At 44.2% G+C, this 25,386-nt stretch overlaps 1 protein-coding gene across 3 annotated transcripts in view; it reads left to right on the forward strand.

Annotated features, from left to right (window-relative positions):
• IKZF5 (IKAROS family zinc finger 5) overlaps positions 1 to 25,386 on the forward strand; it is a 30,482-nt gene that overhangs the window by 1,734 nt on the left and 3,362 nt on the right. The window lies entirely within an intron of this gene.

The following is a 25,386-nucleotide window of genomic DNA, read 5'->3' on the forward strand; positions in this document are numbered from 1 at the left end:
GATATTCTGTACCCGTGTGATGACATCGCTGTATATTCTGTACCCGTGTGATGACATCGCTGTATATTCTGTACCCGTGTGATGACATCGCTGTATGATATTCTGTACCCGTGTGCTGACATCGCTGTATGATATTCTGTACCCGTGTGCTGACATCGCTGTATGATATTCTGTATCCGTGTGATGACATCGCTGTATATTCTGTACCCGTGTGATGACATCGCTGTATATTCTGTACCTGTGTGATGACATCGCTGTATGATATTCTGTACCTGTGTGATGACATCGCTGTATGATATTCTGTACCCGTGTGATGACATCGCTGTATGATATTCTGTACCCGTGTGATGACATCGCTGTATATTCTGTACCCGTGTGATGACATCGCTGTATATTCTATACCCGTGTGATGACATCGCTGTATGATATTCTGTACCCGTGTGATGAAATCGCTGTATATTCTGTACCCGTGTGATGACATCGCTGTATATTCTGTACCCGTGTGATGACATCGCTGTATGATATTCTGTACCCGTGTGATGACATCGCTGTATATTCTGTACCCGTGTGATGACATCGCTGTATGATATTCTGTACCCGTGTGATGAAATCGCTGTATATTCTGTACCCGTGTGATGACATCGCTGTATATTCTGTACCCGTGTGATGACATCTCTGTATGATATTCTGTACCCGTGTGATGACATCGCTGTATATTCTATACCCGTGTGATGACATCTCTGTACGATATTCTGTACCCGTGTGATGACATCGCTGTATGATATTCTGTACCCGTGTGCTGACATCGCTGTATATTCTGTATCCGTGTGATGACATCGCTGTATGATATTCTGTACCCGTGTGATGACATCGCTGTATATTCTGTACCCGTGTGATGACATCGCTGTATGATATTCTGTACCCGTGTGATGACATCACTGTATGATATTCTGTACCCGTGTGCTGACATCGCTGTATGATATTCTGTACCCGTGTGCTGACATCGCTGTATATTCTGTACCCGTGTGATGACATCGCTGTATATTCTGTACCCGTGTGATGACATCGCTGTATATTCTGTACCCGTGTGATGACATCGCTGTATATTCTGTACCCGTGTGATGACATCGCTGTATGATATTCTGTACCCGTGTGATGACATCGCTGTATGATATTCTGTATCCGTGTGATGACATCGCTGTATATTCTGTACCCGTGTGATGACATCGCTGTATGATATTCTGTACCCGTGTGATGACATCGCTGTATATTCTATACCCGTGTGATGACATCGCTGTATGATATTCTGTACCCGTGTGATGAAATCGCTGTATATTCTGTACCCGTGTGATGACATCGCTGTATATTCTGTACCCGTGTGATGACATCGCTGTATATTCTGTACCCGTGTGATGACATCGCTGTATGATATTCTGTACCCGTGTGATGACATCGCTGTATGATATTCTGTACCCGTGTGATGACATCGCTGTATATTCTGTACCCGTGTGATGACATCGCTGTATATTCTGTACCCGTGTGATGACATCGCTGTATGATATTCTGTATCCGTGTGATGACATCGCTGTATGATATTCTGTACCTGTGTGATGACATCGCTGTATGATATTCTGTACCCGTGTGATGACATCGCTGTATATTCTGTACCCGTGTGATGACATCGCTGTATGATATTCTGTACCCGTGTGATGACATCGCTGTATGATATTCTGTATCCGTGTGATGACATCGCTGTATGATATTCTGTACCCGTGTGATGACATCGCTGTATATTCTGTACCCGTGTGATGACATCGCTGTATATTCTGTACCCGTGTGATGACATCGCTGTATATTCTGTACCCGTGTGATGACATCGCTGTATGATATTCTGTACCCGTGTGATGACATCGCTGTATGATATTCTGTACCCGTGTGATGACATCGCTGTATATTCTGTACCCGTGTGATGACATCGCTGTATATTCTGTACCCGTGTGATGACATCGCTGTATGATATTCTGTACCCGTGTGATGACATCGCTGTATATTCTGTACCCGTGTGATGACATCGCTGTATGATATTCTGTACCCGTGTGATGACATCGCTGTATGATATTCTGTATCCGTGTGATGACATCGCTGTATGATATTCTGTACCCGTGTGATGACATCGCTGTATATTCTGTACCCGTGTGATGACATCGCTGTATATTCTGTACCCGTGTGATGACATCGCTGTATGATATTCTGTACCCGTGTGATGACATCGCTGTATGATATTCTGTACCCGTGTGCTGACATTGCTGTATATTCTGTACCCGTGTGATGACATCGCTGTATATTCTGTACCCGTGTGATGACATCGCTGTATATTCTGTACCCGTGTGATGACATCGCTGTATATTCTGTACCCGTGTGATGACATCGCTGTATGATATTCTGTATCCGTGTGATGACATCGCTGTATATTCTGTACCTGTGTGATGACATCGCTGTATGATATTCTGTACCTGTGTGATGACATCGCTGTATGATATTCTGTACCCGTGTGATGACATCGCTGTATATTCTGTACCCGTGTGATGACATCGCTGTATGATATTCTGTACCCGTGTGATGACATCGCTGTATGATATTCTGTACCCGTGTGCTGACATCGCTGTATGATATTCTGTACCCGTGTGATGACATCACTGTATATTCTGTACCCGTGTGATGACATCGCTGTATGATATTCTGTATCCGTGTGATGACATCGCTGTATATTCTGTACCCGTGTGATGACATCGCTGTATGATATTCTGTACCCGTGTGATGACATCGCTGTATGATATTCTGTACCCGTGTGATGACATCGCTGTATATTCTGTACCCGTGTGATGACATCGCTGTATGATATTCTGTATCCGTGTGATGACATCGCTGTATATTCTGTACCCGTGTGATGACATCGCTGTATGATATTCTGTACCCGTGTGCTGACATCGCTGTATGATATTCTGTACCCGTGTGATGACATCACTGTATATTCTGTACCCGTGTGATGACATCGCTGTATGATATTCTGTATCCGTGTGATGACATCGCTGTATATTCTGTACCCGTGTGATGACATCGCTGTATGATATTCTGTACCCGTGTGATGACATCGCTGTATGATATTCTGTACCCGTGTGATGACATCACTGTATATTCTGTACCCGTGTGATGACATCGCTGTATGATATTCTGTATCCGTGTGATGACATCGCTGTATGATATTCTGTACCCGTGTGATGACATCACTGTATATTCTGTACCCGTGTGATGACATCGCTGTATGATATTCTGTACCCGTGTGATGACATCGCTGTATGATATTCTGTATCCGTGTGATGACATCGCTGTATATTCTGTACCCTTGTGCTGACATCGCTGTATGATATTCTGTATCCGTGTGATGACATCGCTGTATGATATTCTGTACCCGTGTGATGACATTGCTGTATATTCTGTACCCGTGTGATGACATCGCTGTATGATATTCTGTACCCGTGTGATGACATCGCTGTATGATATTCTGTACCCGTGTGATGACATCGCTGTATATTCTGTACCCGTGTGATGACCTCGCTGTATGATATTCTGTACCCGTGTGATGACATCGCTGTATATTCTGTACCCGTGTGATGACATCGCTGTATATTCTGTACCCGTGTGATGACATCGCTGTATATTCTGTACCCGTGTGATGAAATCGCTGTATATTCTGTACCCGTGTGATGACATCGCTGTATATTCTGTACCCGTGTGATGACATCGCTGTATATTCTGTACCCGTGTGATGACATCGCTGTATGATATTCTGTACCCGTGTGATGACATCGCTGTATGATATTCTGTACCCGTGTGATGAAATCGCTGTATATTCTGTACCCGTGTGATGACATCGCTGTATATTCTGTACCCGTGTGATGACATCTCTGTATGATATTCTGTACCCGTGTGATGACATCGCTGTATGATATTCTGTACCCGTGTGATGACATCGCTGTATATTCTGTATCCGTGTGATGACATCGCTGTATGATATTCTGTACCCGTGTGATGACATCACTGTATATTCTGTACCCGTGTGATGACATCTCTGTATGATATTCTGTACCCGTGTGATGACATCGCTGTATGATATTCTGTACCCGTGTGATGACATCGCTGTATATTCTGTACCCGTGTGATGACATCGCTGTATGATATTCTGTACCCGTGTGCTGACATCGCTGTATGATATTCTGTACCCGTGTGATGACATCGCTGTATGATATTCTGTACCCGTGTGATGACATCGCTGTATGATATTCTGTACCCGTGTGATGACATCGCTGTATGATATTCTGTACCCGTGTGATGACATCGCTGTATATTCTGTATCCGTGTGATGACATCGCTGTATGATATTCTGTACCCGTGTGATGACATCACTGTATATTCTGTACCCGTGTGATGACATCTCTGTATGATATTCTGTACCCGTGTGATGACATCGCTGTATGATATTCTGTACCCGTGTGATGACATCGCTGTATATTCTGTACCCGTGTGATGACATCGCTGTATGATATTCTGTACCCGTGTGCTGACATCGCTGTATGATATTCTGTACCCGTGTGATGAAATCGCTGTATATTCTGTACCCGTGTGATGACATCGCTGTATATTCTGTACCCGTGTGATGACATCGCTGTATATTCTGTACCCGTGTGATGACATCGCTGTATGATATTCTGTATCCGTGTGATGACATCGCTGTATGATATTCTGTACCTGTGTGATGACATCGCTGTATGATATTCTGTACCCGTGTGATGACATCGCTGTATATTCTGTACCCGTGTGATGACATCGCTGTATGATATTCTGTACCCGTGTGATGACATCGCTGTATGATATTCTGTACCCGTGTGATGACATCGCTGTATGATATTCTGTACCTGTGTGCTGACATCGCTGTATGATATTCTGTACCCGTGTGATGACATCGCTGTATGATATTCTGTACCCGTGTGATGACATTGCTGTATGATATTCTGTACCCGTGTGATGACATCGCTGTATGATATTCTGTATCCGTGTGATGACATCGCTGTATGATATTCTGTACCCGTGTGATGACATCGCTGTATATTCTGTACCCGTGTGATGACATCGCTGTATGATATTCTGTACCCGTGTGATGACATCGCTGTATGATATTCTGTACCCGTGTGATGACATCGCTGTATGATATTCTGTACCCGTGTGATGACATCGCTGTATATTCTGTACCCGTGTGATGACATCGCTGTATGATATTCTGTACCCGTGTGATGACATCGCTGTATGATATTCTGTACCCGTGTGATGACATCGCTGTATATTCTGTACCCGTGTGATGACATTGCTGTATGATATTCTGTACCCGTGTGATGACATCGCTGTATGATATTCTGTACCCGTGTGATGACATCGCTGTATGATATTCTGTACCCGTGTGATGACATCGCTGTATATTCTGTACCCGTGTGATGACATCGCTGTATATTCTGTACCCGTGTGATGACATCGCTGTATGATATTCTGTACCCGTGTGATGACATCGCTGTATGATATTCTGTACCCGTGTGATGACATCGCTGTATATTCTGTACCCGTGTGATGACATCGCTGTATATTCTGTACCCGTGTGATGACATCGCTGTATGATATTCTGTACCCGTGTGATGACATCGCTGTATATTCTGTACCCGTGTGATGACATCGCTGTATATTCTGTACCCGTGTGATGACATCGCTGTATGATATTCTGTACCCGTGTGATGACATCGCTGTATATTCTGTACCCGTGTGATGACATCGCTGTATGATATTCTGTACCCGTGTGATGACATCGCTGTATGATATTCTGTATCCGTGTGATGACATCGCTGTATGATATTCTGTACCCGTGTGATGACATCGCTGTATATTCTGTACCCGTGTGATGACATCGCTGTATGATATTCTGTACCCGTGTGCTGACATTGCTGTATATTCTGTACCCGTGTGATGACATCGCTGTATATTCTGTACCCGTGTGATGACATCGCTGTATATTCTGTACCCGTGTGATGACATCGCTGTATGATATTCTGTATCCGTGTGATGACATCGCTGTATATTCTGTACCCGTGTGATGACATCGCTGTATGATATTCTGTATCCGTGTGATGACATCGCTGTATGATATTCTGTACCTGTGTGATGACATCGCTGTATGATATTCTGTACCCGTGTGATGACATCGCTGTATATTCTGTACCCGTGTGATGACATCGCTGTATGATATTCTGTACCCGTGTGATGACATCGCTGTATGATATTCTGTACCCGTGTGCTGACATCGCTGTATGATATTCTGTACCCGTGTGATGACATCACTGTATATTCTGTACCCGTGTGATGACATCGCTGTATGATATTCTGTATCCGTGTGATGACATCGCTGTATATTCTGTACCCGTGTGATGACATCGCTGTATGATATTCTGTACCCGTGTGATGACATCGCTGTATGATATTCTGTATCCGTGTGATGACATCGCTGTATATTCTGTACCCGTGTGATGACATCGCTGTATGATATTCTGTACCCGTGTGCTGACATCGCTGTATGATATTCTGTACCCGTGTGATGACATCACTGTATATTCTGTACCCGTGTGATGACATCGCTGTATGATATTCTGTATCCGTGTGATGACATCGCTGTATATTCTGTACCCGTGTGATGACATCGCTGTATGATATTCTGTACCCGTGTGATGACATCGCTGTATGATATTCTGTACCCGTGTGATGACATCCCTGTATGATATTCTGTACCCGTGTGATGACATCACTGTATATTCTGTACCCGTGTGATGACATCGCTGTATATTCTGTACCCGTGTGATGACATCGCTGTATATTCTGTACCCGTGTGATGACATCGCTGTATGATATTCTGTACCCGTGTGATGACATCGCTGTATGATATTCTGTACCCGTGTGATGACATCGCTGTATATTCTGTACCCTTGTGCTGACATCGCTGTATGATATTCTGTACCCGTGTGATGACATCGCTGTATGATATTCTGTACCCGTGTGATGACATCGCTGTATATTCTGTACCCGTGTGATGACATCGCTGTATGATATTCTGTACCCGTGTGATGACATCGCTGTATGATATTCTGTACCCGTGTGTTGACATCGCTGTATATTCTGTACCCGTGTGATGACATCGCTGTATGATATTCTGTACCCGTGTGATGACATCGCTGTATGATATTCTGTACCCGTGTGATGACATCGCTGTATGATATTCTGTACCCGTGTGATGACATCGCTGTATGATATTCTGTACCCGTGTGTTGACATCGCTGTATATTCTGTACCCGTGTGATGACATCTCTGTATGATATTCTGTACCCGTGTGATGACATCGCTGTATGATATTCTGTACCCGTGTGATGACATCGCTGTATGATATTCTGTACCCGTGTGATGACATCGCTGTATATTCTGTACCCGTGTGATGACCTCGCTGTATGATATTCTGTACCCGTGTGATGACATCGCTGTATATTCTGTACCCGTGTGATGACATCGCTGTATATTCTGTACCCGTGTGATGACATCGCTGTATACTCTGTACCCGTGTGATGACATCGCTGTATATTCTGTACCCGTGTGATGACATCGCTGTATATTCTGTACCCGTGTGATGACATCGCTGTATATTCTGTACCCGTGTGATGACATCGCTGTATATTCTGTACCCGTGTGATGACATCGCTGTATATTCTGTACCCGTGTGATGACATCGCTGTATGATATTCTGTACCCGTGTGATGACATCGCTGTATATTCTGTACCCGTGTGATGACATCGCTGTATGATATTCTGTACCCGTGTGATGACATCGCTGTATATTCTGTACCCGTGTGATGACATCGCTGTATATTCTGTACCCGTGTGATGACATCGCTGTATGATATTCTGTACCCGTGTGATGACATCGCTGTATGATATTCTGTATCCGTGTGATGACATCGCTGTATGATATTCTGTACCCGTGTGATGACATCGCTGTATGATATTCTGTATCCGTGTGATGACATCGCTGTATGATATTCTGTACCCGTGTGATGACATCACTGTATATTCTGTACCCGTGTGATGACATCGCTGTATGATATTCTGTACCCGTGTGATGACATCGCTGTATGATATTCTGTATCCGTGTGATGACATCGCTGTATGATATTCTGTACCCGTGTGATGACATCGCTGTATATTCTGTACCCGTGTGATGACATCGCTGTATGATATTCTGTACCCGTGTGATGACATCGCTGTATGATATTCTGTACCCGTGTGTTGACATCGCTGTATATTCTGTACCCGTGTGATGACATCGCTGTATGATATTCTGTACCCGTGTGCTGACATCGCTGTATGATATTCTGTACCCGTGTGATGACATCACTGTATATTCTGTACCCGTGTGATGACATCGCTGTATGATATTCTGTATCCGTGTGATGACATCGCTGTATGATATTCTGTACCCGTGTGATGACATCGCTGTATATTCTGTACCCGTGTGATGACATCGCTGTATGATATTCTGTACCCGTGTGATGACATCGCTGTATGATATTCTGTATCCGTGTGCTGACATCGCTGTATGATATTCTGTACCTGTGTGATGACATCGCTGTATGATATTCTGTATCCGTGTGATGACATCGCTGTATGATATTCTGTACCCGTGTGATGACATCGCTGTATATTCTGTACCCGTGTGATGACATCGCTGTATGATATTCTGTACCCGTGTGATGACATCGCTGTATATTCTGTACCCGTGTGATGACATCGCTGTATGATATTCTGTATCCGTGTGATGACATCGCTGTATGATATTCTGTATCCGTGTGATGACATCGCTGTATGATATTCTGTACCCGTGTGATGACATCGCTGTATGATATTCTGTACCCGTGTGATGACATCGCTGTATGATATTCTGTATCCGTGTGATGACATCGCTGTATGATATTCTGTATCCGTGTGATGACATCGCTGTATATTCTGTACCCGTGTGATGACATCGCTGTATATTCTGTACCCGTGTGATGACATCGCTGTATGATATTCTGTACCCGTGTGATGACATCGCTGTATGATATTCTGTACCCGTGTGCTGACATCGCTGTATGATATTCTGTACCCGTGTGTTGACATCGCTGTATGATATTCTGTACCCGTGTGTTGACATCGCTGTATATTCTGTACCCGTGTGATGACATCGCTGTATGATATTCTGTACCCGTGTGATGACATCGCTGTATGATATTCTGTACCCGTGTGCTGACATCGCTGTATATTCTGTATCCGTGTGATGACATCGCTGTATATTCTGTACCCGTGTGATGACATCGCTGTATGATATTCTGTACCCGTGTGTTGACATCGCTGTATATTCTGTACCCGTGTGATGACATCGCTGTATGATATTCTGTACCTGTGTGATGACATCGCTGTATATTCTGTACCCGTGTGATGACATCGCTGTATATTCTGTACCCGTGTGATGACATCGCTGTATGATATTCTGTACCCGTGTGATGACATCGCTGTATATTCTGTACCCGTGTGATGACATCGCTGTATATTCTATACCTGTGTGATGACATCGCTGTATGATATTCTGTACCCGTGTGATGACATCGCTGTATGATATTCTGTACCTGTGTGATGACATCGCTGTATGATATTCTGTACCCGTGTGATGACATCGCTGTATGATATTCTGTACCTGTGTGATGACATCGCTGTATGATATTCTGTACCCGTGTGATGACATCGCTGTATATTCTGTACCCGTGTGATGACATCGCTGTATGATATTCTGTACCCGTGTGATGACATCGCTGTATGATATTCTGTACCCGTGTGATGACATCGCTGTATATTCTGTACCCGTGTGATGACATCGCTGTATGATATTCTGTACCCGTGTGATGACATCGCTGTATGATATTCTGTACCCGTGTGATGACATCGCTGTATGATATTCTGTACCCGTGTGATGACATCGCTGTATGATATTCTGTACCCGTGTGATGACATCGCTGTATATTCTGTACCCGTGTGATGACATCGCTGTATGATATTCTGTACCCGTGTGATGACATCGCTGTATGATATTCTGTACCCGTGTGATGACATCGCTGTATATTCTGTACCCGTGTGATGACATCGCTGTATATTCTGTACCCGTGTGATGACATCGCTGTATATTCTGTACCCGTGTGATGACATCGCTGTATGATATTCTGTACCCGTGTGATGACATCGCTGTATGATATTCTGTATCCGTGTGATGACATCGCTGTATGATATTCTGTACCCGTGTGATGACATCGCTGTATATTCTGTACCCGTGTGATGACATCGCTGTATGATATTCTGTACCCGTGTGATGACATCGCTGTATGATATTCTGTATCCGTGTGATGACATCGCTGTATGATATTCTGTACCCGTGTGATGACATCGCTGTATATTCTGTACCCGTGTGATGACATCGCTGTATGATATTCTGTACCCGTGTGATGACATCACTGTATATTCTGTACCCGTGTGATGACATTGCTGTATGATATTCTGTACCCGTGTGATGACATCGCTGTATGATATTCTGTACCCGTGTGATGACATCGCTGTATGATATTCTGTACCCGTGTGATGACATCGCTGTATGATATTCTGTACCCGTGTGATGACATCGCTGTATGATATTCTGTACCTGTGTGATGACATCGCTGTATGATATTCTGTACCCGTGTGATGACATCGCTGTATGATATTCTGTACCCGTGTGATGACATCGCTGTATGATATTCTGTACCCGTGTGATGACATCGCTGTATGATATTCTGTACCCGTGTGATGACATCGCTGTATGATATTCTGTACCCGTGTGATGACATCGCTGTATGATATTCTGTACCCGTGTGATGACATCGCTGTATGATATTCTGTACCCGTGTGATGACATCGCTGTATGATATTCTGTACCCGTGTGATGACATCGCTGTATGATATTCTGTACCCGTGTGATGACATCGCTGTATGATATTCTGTACCCGTGTGATGACATCGCTGTATGATATTCTGTACCCGTGTGATGACATCGCTGTATGATATTCTGTACCCGTGTGATGACATCGCTGTATGATATTCTGTACCCGTGTGATGACATCGCTGTATATTCTGTACCCGTGTGATGACATCGCTGTATGATATTCTGTACCCGTGTGATGACATCGCTGTATGATATTCTGTACCCGTGTGATGACATCGCTGTATATTCTGTACCCGTGTGATGACATCGCTGTATATTCTGTACCCGTGTGATGACATCGCTGTATATTCTGTACCCGTGTGATGACATCGCTGTATGATATTCTGTATCCGTGTGATGACATCGCTGTATATTCTGTACCCGTGTGATGACATCGCTGTATGATATTCTGTATCCGTGTGATGACATCGCTGTATGATATTCTGTACCCGTGTGATGACATCGCTGTATATTCTGTACCCGTGTGATGACATCGCTGTATGATATTCTGTACCTGTGTGCTGACATCGCTGTATGATATTCTGTACCCGTGTGATGACATTGCTGTATGATATTCTGTACCCGTGTGATGACATCGCTGTATGATATTCTGTACCCGTGTGATGACATCGCTGTATATTCTGTACCCGTGTGATGACATCGCTGTATGATATTCTGTACCCGTGTGATGACATCACTGTATATTCTGTACCCGTGTGATGACATTGCTGTATGATATTCTGTACCCGTGTGATGACATCGCTGTATGATATTCTGTACCCGTGTGATGACATCGCTGTATGATATTCTGTACCCGTGTGAGGACATCGCTGTATGATATTCTGTACCCGTGTGATGACATCGCTGTATGATATTCTGTACCCGTGTGATGACATCACTGTATATTCTGTACCCGTGTGATGACATCGCTGTATGATATTCTGTACCCGTGTGATGACATCGCTGTATGATATTCTGTACCCGTGTGATGACATCGCTGTATGATATTCTGTACCCGTGTGATGACATCGCTGTATGATATTCTGTACCCGTGTGATGACATCGCTGTATGATATTCTGTACCCGTGTGATGACATCGCTGTATATTCTGTACCCGTGTGATGACATCGCTGTATGATATTCTGTACCCGTGTGATGACATCGCTGTATGATATTCTGTACCCGTGTGATGACATCGCTGTATATTCTGTACCCGTGTGATGACATCGCTGTATATTCTGTACCCGTGTGATGACATCGCTGTATATTCTGTACCCGTGTGATGACATCGCTGTATATTCTGTACCCGTGTGATGACATCGCTGTATGATATTCTGTATCCGTGTGATGACATCGCTGTATATTCTGTACCCGTGTGATGACATCACTGTATATTCTGTACCCGTGTGATGACATCGCTGTATGATATTCTGTACCCGTGTGATGACATTGCTGTATGATTTTCTGTACCCGTGTGATGACATCGCTGTATGATATTCTGTACCCGTGTGATGACATCGCTGTATAATATTCTGTACCCATGTGATGACATCGCTGTATATTCTGTACCCGTGTGATGACATCGCTGTATATTCTGTACCCGTGTGATGACATCGCTGTATATTCTGTACCCGTGTGATGACATCGCTGTATGATATTCTGTACCCGTGTGATGACATCGCTGTATATTCTGTACCCGTGTGATGACATCGCTGTATGATATTCTGTACCCGTGTGATGACATCGCTGTATGATATTCTGTACCCGTGTGATGACATCGCTGTATATTCTGTACCCGTGTGATGACATCGCTGTATGATATTCTGTACCCGTGTGATGACATCGCTGTATATTCTGTACCCGTGTGATGACATCGCTGTATGATATTCTGTACCCGTGTGATGACATCGCTGTATATTCTGTATCCGTGTGATGACATCGCTGTATGATATTCTGTACCCGTGTGATGACATTGCTGTATGATATTCTGTACCCGTGTGATGACATCGCTGTATATTCTGTACCCGTGTGATGACATCGCTGTATGATATTCTGTACCCGTGTGATGACATCGCTGTATGATATTCTGTACCCGTGTGTTGACATCGCTGTATATTCTGTACCCGTGTGATGACATCGTTGTATGATATTCTGTACCCGTGTGATGACATCGCTGTATATTCTGTACCCGTGTGATGACATCGCTGTACGATATTCTGTATCCGTGTGATGACATCGCTGTATGATATTCTGTACCCGTGTGATGACATCGCTGTATGATATTCTGTACCCGTGTGATGACATCGCTGTATGATATTCTGTACCCGTGTGATGACATCGCTGTATGATATTCTGTACCCGTGTGATGACATCGCTGTATGATATTCTGTACCCGTGTGATGACATCGCTGTATGATATTCTGTACCCGTGTGATGACATCGCTGTATGATATTCTGTACCCGTGTGATGACATCGCTGTATGATATTCTGTACCCGTGTGATGACATCGCTGTATGATATTCTGTACCCGTGTGATGACATCGCTGTATGATATTCTGTACCCGTGTGATGACATCGCTGTATGATATTCTGTACCCGTGTGATGACATCGCTGTATATTCTGTACCCGTGTGATGACATCGCTGTATGATATTCTGTACCCGTGTGATGACATCGCTGTATGATATTCTGTACCCGTGTGATGACATCGCTGTATATTCTGTACCCGTGTGATGACATCGCTGTATATTCTGTACCCGTGTGATGACATCGCTGTATATTCTGTACCCGTGTGATGACATCGCTGTATGATATTCTGTATCCGTGTGATGACATCGCTGTATATTCTGTACCCGTGTGATGACATCGCTGTATGATATTCTGTATCCGTGTGATGACATCGCTGTATGATATTCTGTACCCGTGTGATGACATCGCTGTATATTCTGTACCCGTGTGATGACATCGCTGTATGATATTCTGTACCTGTGTGCTGACATCGCTGTATGATATTCTGTACCCGTGTGATGACATTGCTGTATGATATTCTGTACCCGTGTGATGACATCGCTGTATGATATTCTGTACCCGTGTGATGACATCGCTGTATATTCTGTACCCGTGTGATGACATCGCTGTATGATATTCTGTATCCGTGTGATGACATCGCTGTATATTCTGTACCCGTGTGATGACATCACTGTATATTCTGTACCCGTGTGATGACATTGCTGTATGATATTCTGTACCCGTGTGATGACATCGCTGTATGATATTCTGTACCCGTGTGATGACATCGCTGTATATTCTGTACCCGTGTGATGACATCGCTGTATGATATTCTGTATCCGTGTGATGACATCGCTGTATATTCTGTACCCGTGTGATGACATCGCTGTATGATATTCTGTACCCGTGTGAGGACATCGCTGTATGATATTCTGTACCCGTGTGATGACATCGCTGTATGATATTCTGTACCCGTGTGATGACATCACTGTATATTCTGTACCCGTGTGATGACATCGCTGTATGATATTCTGTACCCGTGTGATGACATCGCTGTATGATATTCTGTACCCGTGTGATGACATCGCTGTATGATATTCTGTACCCGTGTGATGACATCGCTGTATGATATTCTGTACCCGTGTGATGACATCGCTGTATGATATTCTGTACCCGTGTGATGACATCGCTGTATATTCTGTACCCGTGTGATGACATCGCTGTATATTCTGTACCCGTGTGATGACATCGCTGTATATTCTGTACCCGTGTGATGACATCGCTGTATGATATTCTGTATCCGTGTGATGACATCGCTGTATATTCTGTACCCGTGTGATGACATCACTGTATATTCTGTACCCGTGTGATGACATCGCTGTATGATATTCTGTACCCGTGTGATGACATTGCTGTATGATATTCTGTACCCGTGTGATGACATCGCTGTATGATATTCTGTACCCGTGTGATGACATCGCTGTATAATATTCTGTACCCATGTGATGACATCGCTGTATATTCTGTACCCGTGTGATGACATCGCTGTATATTCTGTACCCGTGTGATGACATCGCTGTATATTCTATACCTGTGTGATGACATCGCTGTATGATATTCTGTACCCGTGTGATGACATCGCTGTATGATATTCTGTACCTGTGTGATGACATCGCTGTATGATATTCTGTACCCGTGTGATGACATCGCTGTATGATATTCTGTACCCGTGTGATGACATCGCTGTATGATATTCTGTACCCGTGTGATGACATCGCTGTATGATATTCTGTACCCGTGTGATGACATCGCTGTATGATATTCTGTACCCGTGTGATGACATCGCTGTATGATATTCTGTACCCGTGTGATGACATCGCTGTATATTCTGTACCCGTGTGATGACATCGCTGTATGATATTCTGTACCCGTGTGATGACATCGCTGTATGATATTCTGTACCCGTGTGATGACATCGCTGTATATTCTGTACCCGTGTGATGACATCGCTGTATATTCTGTACCCGTGTGATGACATCGCTGTATATTCTGTACCCGTGTGATGACATCGCTGTATGATATTCTGTATCCGTGTGATGACATCGCTGTATATTCTGTACCCGTGTGATGACATCGCTGTATGATATTCTGTATCCGTGTGATGACATCGCTGTATGATATTCTGTACCCGTGTGATGACATCGCTGTATATTCTGTACCCGTGTGATGACATCGCTGTATGATATTCTGTACCCGTGTGATGACATCGCTGTATGATATTCTGTATCCGTGTGATGACATCGCTGTATGATATTCTGTACCCGTGTGATGACATCGCTGTATATTCTGTACCCGTGTGATGACATCGCTGTATGATATTCTGTACCCGTGTGATGACATCACTGTATATTCTGTACCCGTGTGATGACATTGCTGTATGATATTCTGTACCCGTGTGATGACATCGCTGTATGATATTCTGTACCCGTGTGATGACATCGCTGTATGATATTCTGTACCCGTGTGATGACATCGCTGTATGATATTCTGTACCCGTGTGATGACATCGCTGTATGATATTCTGTACCTGTGTGATGACATCGCTGTATGATATTCTGTACCCGTGTGATGACATCGCTGTATGATATTCTGTACCCGTGTGATGACATCGCTGTATGATATTCTGTACCCGTGTGATGACATCGCTGTATGATATTCTGTACCCGTGTGATGACATCGCTGTATGATATTCTGTACCCGTGTGATGACATCGCTGTATGATATTCTGTACCCGTGTGATGACATCGCTGTATGATATTCTGTACCCGTGTGATGACATCGCTGTATGATATTCTGTACCCGTGTGATGACATCGCTGTATGATATTCTGTACCCGTGTGATGACATCGCTGTATGATATTCTGTACCCGTGTGATGACATCGCTGTATGATATTCTGTACCCGTGTGATGACATCGCTGTATGATATTCTGTACCCGTGTGATGACATCGCTGTATGATATTCTGTACCCGTGTGATGACATCGCTGTATATTCTGTACCCGTGTGATGACATCGCTGTATGATATTCTGTACCCGTGTGATGACATCGCTGTATGATATTCTGTACCCGTGTGATGACATCGCTGTATATTCTGTACCCGTGTGATGACATCGCTGTATATTCTGTACCCGTGTGATGACATCGCTGTATATTCTGTACCCGTGTGATGACATCGCTGTATGATATTCTGTATCCGTGTGATGACATCGCTGTATATTCTGTACCCGTGTGATGACATCGCTGTATGATATTCTGTATCCGTGTGATGACATCGCTGTATGATATTCTGTACCCGTGTGATGACATCGCTGTATATTCTGTACCCGTGTGATGACATCGCTGTATGATATTCTGTACCTGTGTGCTGACATCGCTGTATGATATTCTGTACCCGTGTGATGACATTGCTGTATGATATTCTGTACCCGTGTGATGACATCGCTGTATGATATTCTGTACCCGTGTGATGACATCGCTGTATATTCTGTACCCGTGTGATGACATCGCTGTATGATATTCTGTACCCGTGTGATGACATCACTGTATATTCTGTACCCGTGTGATGACATTGCTGTATGATATTCTGTACCCGTGTGATGACATCGCTGTATGATATTCTGTACCCGTGTGATGACATCGCTGTATGATATTCTGTACCCGTGTGAGGACATCGCTGTATGATATTCTGTACCCGTGTGATGACATCGCTGTATGATATTCTGTACCCGTGTGATGACATCACTGTATATTCTGTACCCGTGTGATGACATCGCTGTATGATATTCTGTACCCGTGTGATGACATCGCTGTATGATATTCTGTACCCGTGTGATGACATCGCTGTATGATATTCTGTACCCGTGTGATGACATCGCTGTATGATATTCTGTACTCGTGTGATGACATCGCTGTATGATATTCTGTACCCGTGTGATGACATCGCTGTATATTCTGTACCCGTGTGATGACATCGCTGTATGATATTCTGTACCCGTGTGATGACATCGCTGTATGATATTCTGTACCCGTGTGATGACATCGCTGTATATTCTGTACCCGTGTGATGACATCGCTGTATATTCTGTACCCGTGTGATGACATCGCTGTATATTCTGTACCCGTGTGATGACATCGCTGTATATTCTGTACCCGTGTGATGACATCGCTGTATGATATTCTGTATCCGTGTGATGACATCGCTGTATATTCTGTACCCGTGTGATGACATCACTGTATATTCTGTACCCGTGTGATGACATCGCTGTATGATATTCTGTACCCGTGTGATGACATTGCTGTATGATATTCTGTACCCGTGTGATGACATCGCTGTATGATATTCTGTACCCGTGTGATGACATCGCTGTATAATATTCTGTACCCATGTGATGACATCGCTGTATATTCTGTACCCGTGTGATGACATCGCTGTATATTCTGTACCCGTGTGATGACATCGCTGTATATTCTGTACCCGTGTGATGACATCGCTGTATGATATTCTGTACCCGTGTGATGACATCGCTGTATATTCTGTACCCGTGTGATGACATCGCTGTATGATATTCTGTACCCGTGTGATGACATCGCTGTATGATATTCTGTACCCGTGTGATGACATCGCTGTATATTCTGTACCCGTGTGATGACATCGCTGTATGATATTCTGTACCCGTGTGATGACATTGCTGTATGATATTCTGTACCCGTGTGATGACATCGCTGTATATTCTGTACCCGTGTGATGACATCGCTGTATGATATTCTGTACCCGTGTGATGACATCGCTGTATGATATTCTGTACCCGTGTGTTGACATCGCTGTATATTCTGTACCCGTGTGATGACATCGCTGTATGATATTCTGTATCCGTGTGATGACATCGCTGTATGATATTCTGTACCCGTGTGATGACATCGCTGTATATTCTGTACCCGTGTGATGACATCGCTGTATGATATTCTGTATCCGTGTGATGACATCGCTGTATGATATTCTGTACCCGTGTGATGACATCACTGTATATTCTGTACCCGTGTGATGACATCGCTGTATGATATTCTGTATCCGTGTGATGACATCGCTGTATGATATTCTGTACCCGTGTGATGACATCGCTGTATATTCTGTACCCGTGTGATGACATCGCTGTATGATATTCTGTACCCGTGTGTTGACATCGCTGTATGATATTCTGTACCCGTGTGATGACATCGCTGTATGATATTCTGTATCCGTGTGATGACATCGCTGTATATTCTGTACCCGTGTGATGACATCGCTGTATGATATTCTGTACCCGTGTGTTGACATCGCTGTATGATATTCTGTACCCGTGTGATGAAATCGCTGTATGATATTCTGTACCTGTGTGATGACATCGCTGTATATTCTGTACCCGTGTGATGACATCGCTGTATGATATTCTGTACCCGTGTGATGACATCGCTGTATGATATTCTGTACCCGTGTGATGACATCGCTGTATGATATTCTGTACCCGTGTGATGACATCGCTGTATATTCTGTACCCGTGTGATGACATCGCTGTATGATATTCTGTACCCGTGTGATGACATCGCTGTATGATATTCTGTACCCGTGTGATGACATCGCTGTATATTCTGTACCCGTGTGATGACATCGCTGTATATTCTGTACCCGTGTGATGACATCGCTGTATATTCTGTACCCGTGTGATGACATCGCTGTATGATATTCTGTATCCGTGTGATGACATCGCTGTATATTCTGTACCCGTGTGATGACATCGCTGTATGATATTCTGTATCCGTGTGATGACATCGCTGTATGATATTCTGTACCCGTGTGATGACATCGCTGTATATTCTGTACCCGTGTGATGACATCGCTGTATGATATTCTGTACCTGTGTGCTGACATCGCTGTATGATATTCTGTACCCGTGTGATGACATTGCTGTATGATATTCTGTACCCGTGTGATGACATCGCTGTATGATATTCTGTACCCGTGTGATGACATCGCTGTATATTCTGTACCCGTGTGATGACATCGCTGTATGATATTCTGTACCCGTGTGATGACATCGCTGTATATTCTGTACCCGTGTGATGACATCGCTGTATATTCTGTACCCGTGTGATGACATCGCTGTATGATATTCTGTACCCGTGTGATGACATCGCTGTATGATATTCTGTACCCGTGTGATGACATCGCTGTATGATATTCTGTACCCGTGTGATGACATCGCTGTATGATATTCTGTACCCGTGTGAGGACATCGCTGTATGATATTCTGTACCCGTGTGATGACATCGCTGTATGATATTCTGTACCCGTGTGATGACATCACTGTATATTCTGTACCCGTGTGATGACATCGCTGTATGATATTCTGTACCCGTGTGATGACATCGCTGTATGATATTCTGTACCCGTGTGATGACATCGCTGTATGATATTCTGTACCCGTGTGATGACATCGCTGTATGATATTCTGTACCCGTGTGATGACATCGCTGTATGATATTCTGTACCCGTGTGATGACATCGCTGTATATTCTGTACCCGTGTGATGACATCGCTGTATGATATTCTGTACCCGTGTGATGACATCGCTGTATGATATTCTGTACCCGTGTGATGACATCGCTGTATATTCTGTACCCGTGTGATGACATCGCTGTATATTCTGTACCCGTGTGATGACATCGCTGTATATTCTGTACCCGTGTGATGACATCGCTGTATATTCTGTACCCGTGTGATGACATCGCTGTATGATATTCTGTATCCGTGTGATGACATCGCTGTATATTCTGTACCCGTGTGATGACATCACTGTATATTCTGTACCCGTGTGATGACATCGCTGTATGATATTCTGTACCCGTGTGATGACATTGCTGTATGATATTCTGTACCCGTGTGATGACATCGCTGTATGATATTCTGTACCCGTGTGATGACATCGCTGTATAATATTCTGTACCCGTGTGATGACATCGCTGTATATTCTGTACCCGTGTGATGACATCGCTGTATATTCTGTACCCGTGTGATGACATCGCTGTATATTCTGTACCCGTGTGATGACATCGCTGTATGATATTCTGTACCCGTGTGATGACATCGCTGTATATTCTGTACCTGTGTGATGACATTGCTGTATGATATTCTGTACCCGTGTGATGACATCGCTGTATAATATTCTGTACCCGTGTGATGACATCGCTGTATATTCTGTACCCGTGTGATGACATCGCTGTATATTCTGTACCCGTGTGATGACATCGCTGTATATTCTGTACCCGTGTGATGACATCGCTGTATGATATTCTGTACCCGTGTGATGACATCGCTGTATATTCTGTACCTGTGTGATGACATTGCTGTATGATATTCTGTATCCGTGTGATGACATCGCTGTATGATATTCTGTACCCGTGTGATGACATCGCTGTATGATATTCTGTACCCGTGTGATGACATCGCTGTATATTCTGTACCCGTGTGATGACATCGCTGTATGATATTCTGTACCCGTGTGATGACATTGCTGTATGATATTCTGTACCCGTGTGATGACATCGCTGTATATTCTGTACCCGTGTGATGACATCGCTGTATGATATTCTGTACCCGTGTGATGACATCGCTGTATGATATTCTGTACCCGTGTGTTGACATCGCTGTATATTCTGTACCCGTGTGATGACATCGTTGTATGATATTCTGTACCCGTGTGATGACATCGCTGTATATTCTGTACCCGTGTGATGACATCGCTGTATGATATTCTGTATCCGTGTGATGACATCGCTGTATGATATTCTGTACCCGTGTGATGACATCACTGTATATTCTGTACCCGTGTGATGACATCGCTGTATGATATTCTGTATCCGTGTGATGACATCGCTGTATGATATTCTGTACCCGTGTGATGACATCGCTGTATATTCTGTACCCGTGTGATGACATCGCTGTATGATATTCTGTATCCGTGTGATGACATCGCTGTATGATATTCTGTACCCGTGTGATGACATCGCTGTATATTCTGTACCCGTGTGATGACATCGCTGTATGATATTCTGTACCCGTGTGTTGACATCGCTGTATGATATTCTGTACCCGTGTGATGACATCGCTGTATGATATTCTGTATCCGTGTGATGACATCGCTGTATATTCTGTACCCGTGTGATGACATCGCTGTATGATATTCTGTACCCGTGTGATGACATCGCTGTATATTCTGTACCCGTGTGATGACATCGCTGTATGATATTCTGTACCCGTGTGATGAAATCGCTGTATGATATTCTGTACCTGTGTGATGACATCGCTGTATATTCTGTACCCGTGTGATGACATCGCTGTATGATATTCTGTACCCGTGTGATGACATCGCTGTATATTCTGTACCCGTGTGATGACATCGCTGTATGATATTCTGTACCCGTGTGATGACATCGCTGTATATTCTGTACCCGTGTGATGACATCGCTGTATATTCTGTACCCGTGTGATGACATCGCTGTATATTCTGTACCTGTGTGATGACATCGCTGTATAGTATTTAGTGTAGATGTGATGTCATCACGGTTGATTAGCTTATGATTAGATGTCATTATTACCCCGTGTGTGACATGGGGGTCCATCATGCACACTTCTTTGTGGTATGGACCTGTTGGAGCTCAGCTACCTTGGCAGTCACATAGACCCACATGCTCGACCACCGCTCCAGTCACACAGGGAATGGAGGAGACCCCATGTTCTGGTTGCTGTGTGACCGTGGTGGCCCCATTTATAAGTCCTCACAGGGCCAGTGAGTTAGGAGTAACTCCTCATAGACATACCAGCACTTTATTATCGGAGGCAGGTACAGGCTCGTGCCCCCCGCTGGCACCAGATCACAGATCCATCATCCAGTTTTGTGTTTATCAGGCAAACGCCAAGAGATGAAGTTGACAGAAGAGCACAGCATCTCCCATGTTGGCGGCACTGCCTCCAGATAGTGCCATCAGTACACAAGAGCGCCGGTCCCAGGGCGGCCATAGTGGAGGAGGGCATGAATAGGACTGATCCTACACAGGGTTATTACACATCTGCCTATACAGTCCCTGTGTTTAGGATCAGGCTCCTCTTTTTGCTGTAGCTTAGCACATGAGCCCGCTGAGTACAGTACACCCTGTGTCCGGGCCCGTGGGTGGTACAGCAGGCACACTGCAGGGCTTGTGTGAGGAAGCATAAAGGCGCTGTGTCCTGCCCGTTCCAGAGAGTAAATCTTCTCTTCCCCAGCTCTGCCTGTGCAGCTTGTACGGCCGATGCCGTGAATTTCATCCTGGGGCTCAAACGTGGTGATGATCCCCATCATATGGAGCGCGGTTAGGACACCACTTGTGGCCGCCCCAGAGGTCACATTGCAGATTTGTCAGCCTTGTACAAATACTCAGTTCCCGATTCATCATTTGCATTTTTGTTTTTTGTCTCATCCATTGCTAAATTCATCAAAAGTTTCATGCATTTGCGACCAAATGTTTTTTGTTGCTTTTTTTTTTTTTTTTTTTATATATTTTGGACTCCACTAGGGCACTGGGATAAAAATGTTGTGACATTTTGAAAAGTCTCAAATGTTTAGCCAAAAATACACTGTGGAGAAAACCCCCCAAAATAACAAGGATTGAGAAAAACTAGCAAAAAAAAGGACACAAAAGCTTGTAAACATAAAAATGCTGCAGAAATGCACTAAAAACGCATATAATCTGCACCTGATGTTTTGTCAAAGCTAAATACCAGGAAGGATAAAATAAAAAATAAATAAAATAAAATGAAAAAGTGCAGAAAATCCACAACATTAAAAGCTCATCGTACGAACGTATCCTATATGTATGTGCACTTAGGTTGTTTTTTTTTTGCAGCAGGACCGTTAAAAACAATAATAAAAATAATAATAAGGCCTGAAAAGTGCACCTGTCTGTGTTGTGCTCTGTTCCGGCTCCACCGCTGCTCCTGTGCAGTGTTACGTGAATATGCGAGGCCCCTCCTGGCCACGGTGCAGCCACATTTTACTAATGCTCCGTCTACATTAGATTCCCGCCCACCAACGCTCCCCAGTCCATCTAGTCGTCTTTATTGGATTGGATTATCCATAAGGAATAAGTGGATCCTCTGCGCCGTTGATCCCAATCCAAAAGGAGGATTCCAGCAGACAGGATTGGATTATTATCACGTTTCTCATCTGACTACTTCATCTGAAAAAAACGACACTCCTTATTCCTGATGAAGTCGGATGACTTAGAAACGCGTCGATAATAGACTAATCCTGTACCCTGGAATAATGCTTTACACCCCCAAACCAGGCGAGCATCTCCTCCACCCTACTGTCTTTACTCATTGGTAACCCCCCATTGTGCTATTCGGTTCCCCTGTCCATGCCACTTATTAGATCATATACATGCGGCAGGAGACGGCCGGCGCACAAATGTGATGACCATGTTGAGTCATCCAACGCTTGTTCAGGCCTCACACTGTCTGCAGTTCTTTCCTATACAGTTATATAAATGATATATACCGGCCGGCCGGGGCTAAGACAACCTCTTTTGATCTGTGGTCTGGCAAATAGGGGCCTATGGAAATGTACTGTGTGCAGTGGGAGCCTAGATGTTTGGCTGAGCGTGGAAGCTGAGTTGTTTTTTTTTAAGGCAAAATTTTCCAAATTTCAATACTCCTCAAACTTTTGAGTTTCTGCTCCGAAAACTCAGCAAAAAGACTCCGTGTGAGTATCTAGCCTATGACCCGCAGCTGAGAGAGGAATCAGTGTCCTAACCAGGCTATAGATATTCGCAGATTGAAGAGATTCCTAAGTTCGCCATGCTGTGCTTTTGGAAACCCAACCTTTTCATTGTGGTGCCACTTCCATTCCCCTTCATCTGTCAGTTATCGGTGTGGCAGAACATCACAGCGTTTCAGTCCTGACCCTTTGGTCCATGCTTCCTTCAGGTTGTCCCCCTTGTGGACGAACACACGATAGAAAAATGGGGTCACTGACCCACACCGTCGTATGTTATCTCACCATTGTGGCACGTTGGGGGCAGATTTATCAAATTGAGAAACCTGAAGTCGGAGCCGCTCTCCCTCTTGACGTCTTACAGGCGCGTTTCGCCGTTACAAGCCACATCTAGTGCCATCTGGCGCATGTATAGAGCAGGAAGGTGTTATGGCCTCATACTCAGCCTGTGAGACGCCACTCTGGTCAGGAGGGGGCTGATTTGATCTTCTTTGGCGGTGGTACTGCCTTTTACCAAGGGACACCATATTGCATTGAAAGTACTAAACAGAGGCACATAAGAAGAAGAGTAAGGCCACCTTCCCACGATGAGTTTCTGGTGAGTTCTTTATGTTGCATATTTTCAAAAAAATGCAAGTGAGCTATTTCATATTATAGGTGCAGAAAATCTGCAACATCAAAATCTGATGGTGGGAATGTGGCCGAATGGGTCCATCAGCAGCCCCTTGCTGACCGAGTACCTTACACCTGAGTGAATTGAGCCAGGTTGCAGTTCCTACTCCGTACACTGGGTCTCAGGTGTCGCCATGTTGTTGGTTGCACCACCAGCCACTTTCTTGTAAGCACTGGTCG

This window comes from Ranitomeya variabilis, chromosome 4 (assembly GCF_051348905.1).
Source record: "Ranitomeya variabilis isolate aRanVar5 chromosome 4, aRanVar5.hap1, whole genome shotgun sequence".
Lineage (NCBI taxonomy): Eukaryota > Metazoa > Chordata > Amphibia > Anura > Dendrobatidae > Ranitomeya > Ranitomeya variabilis.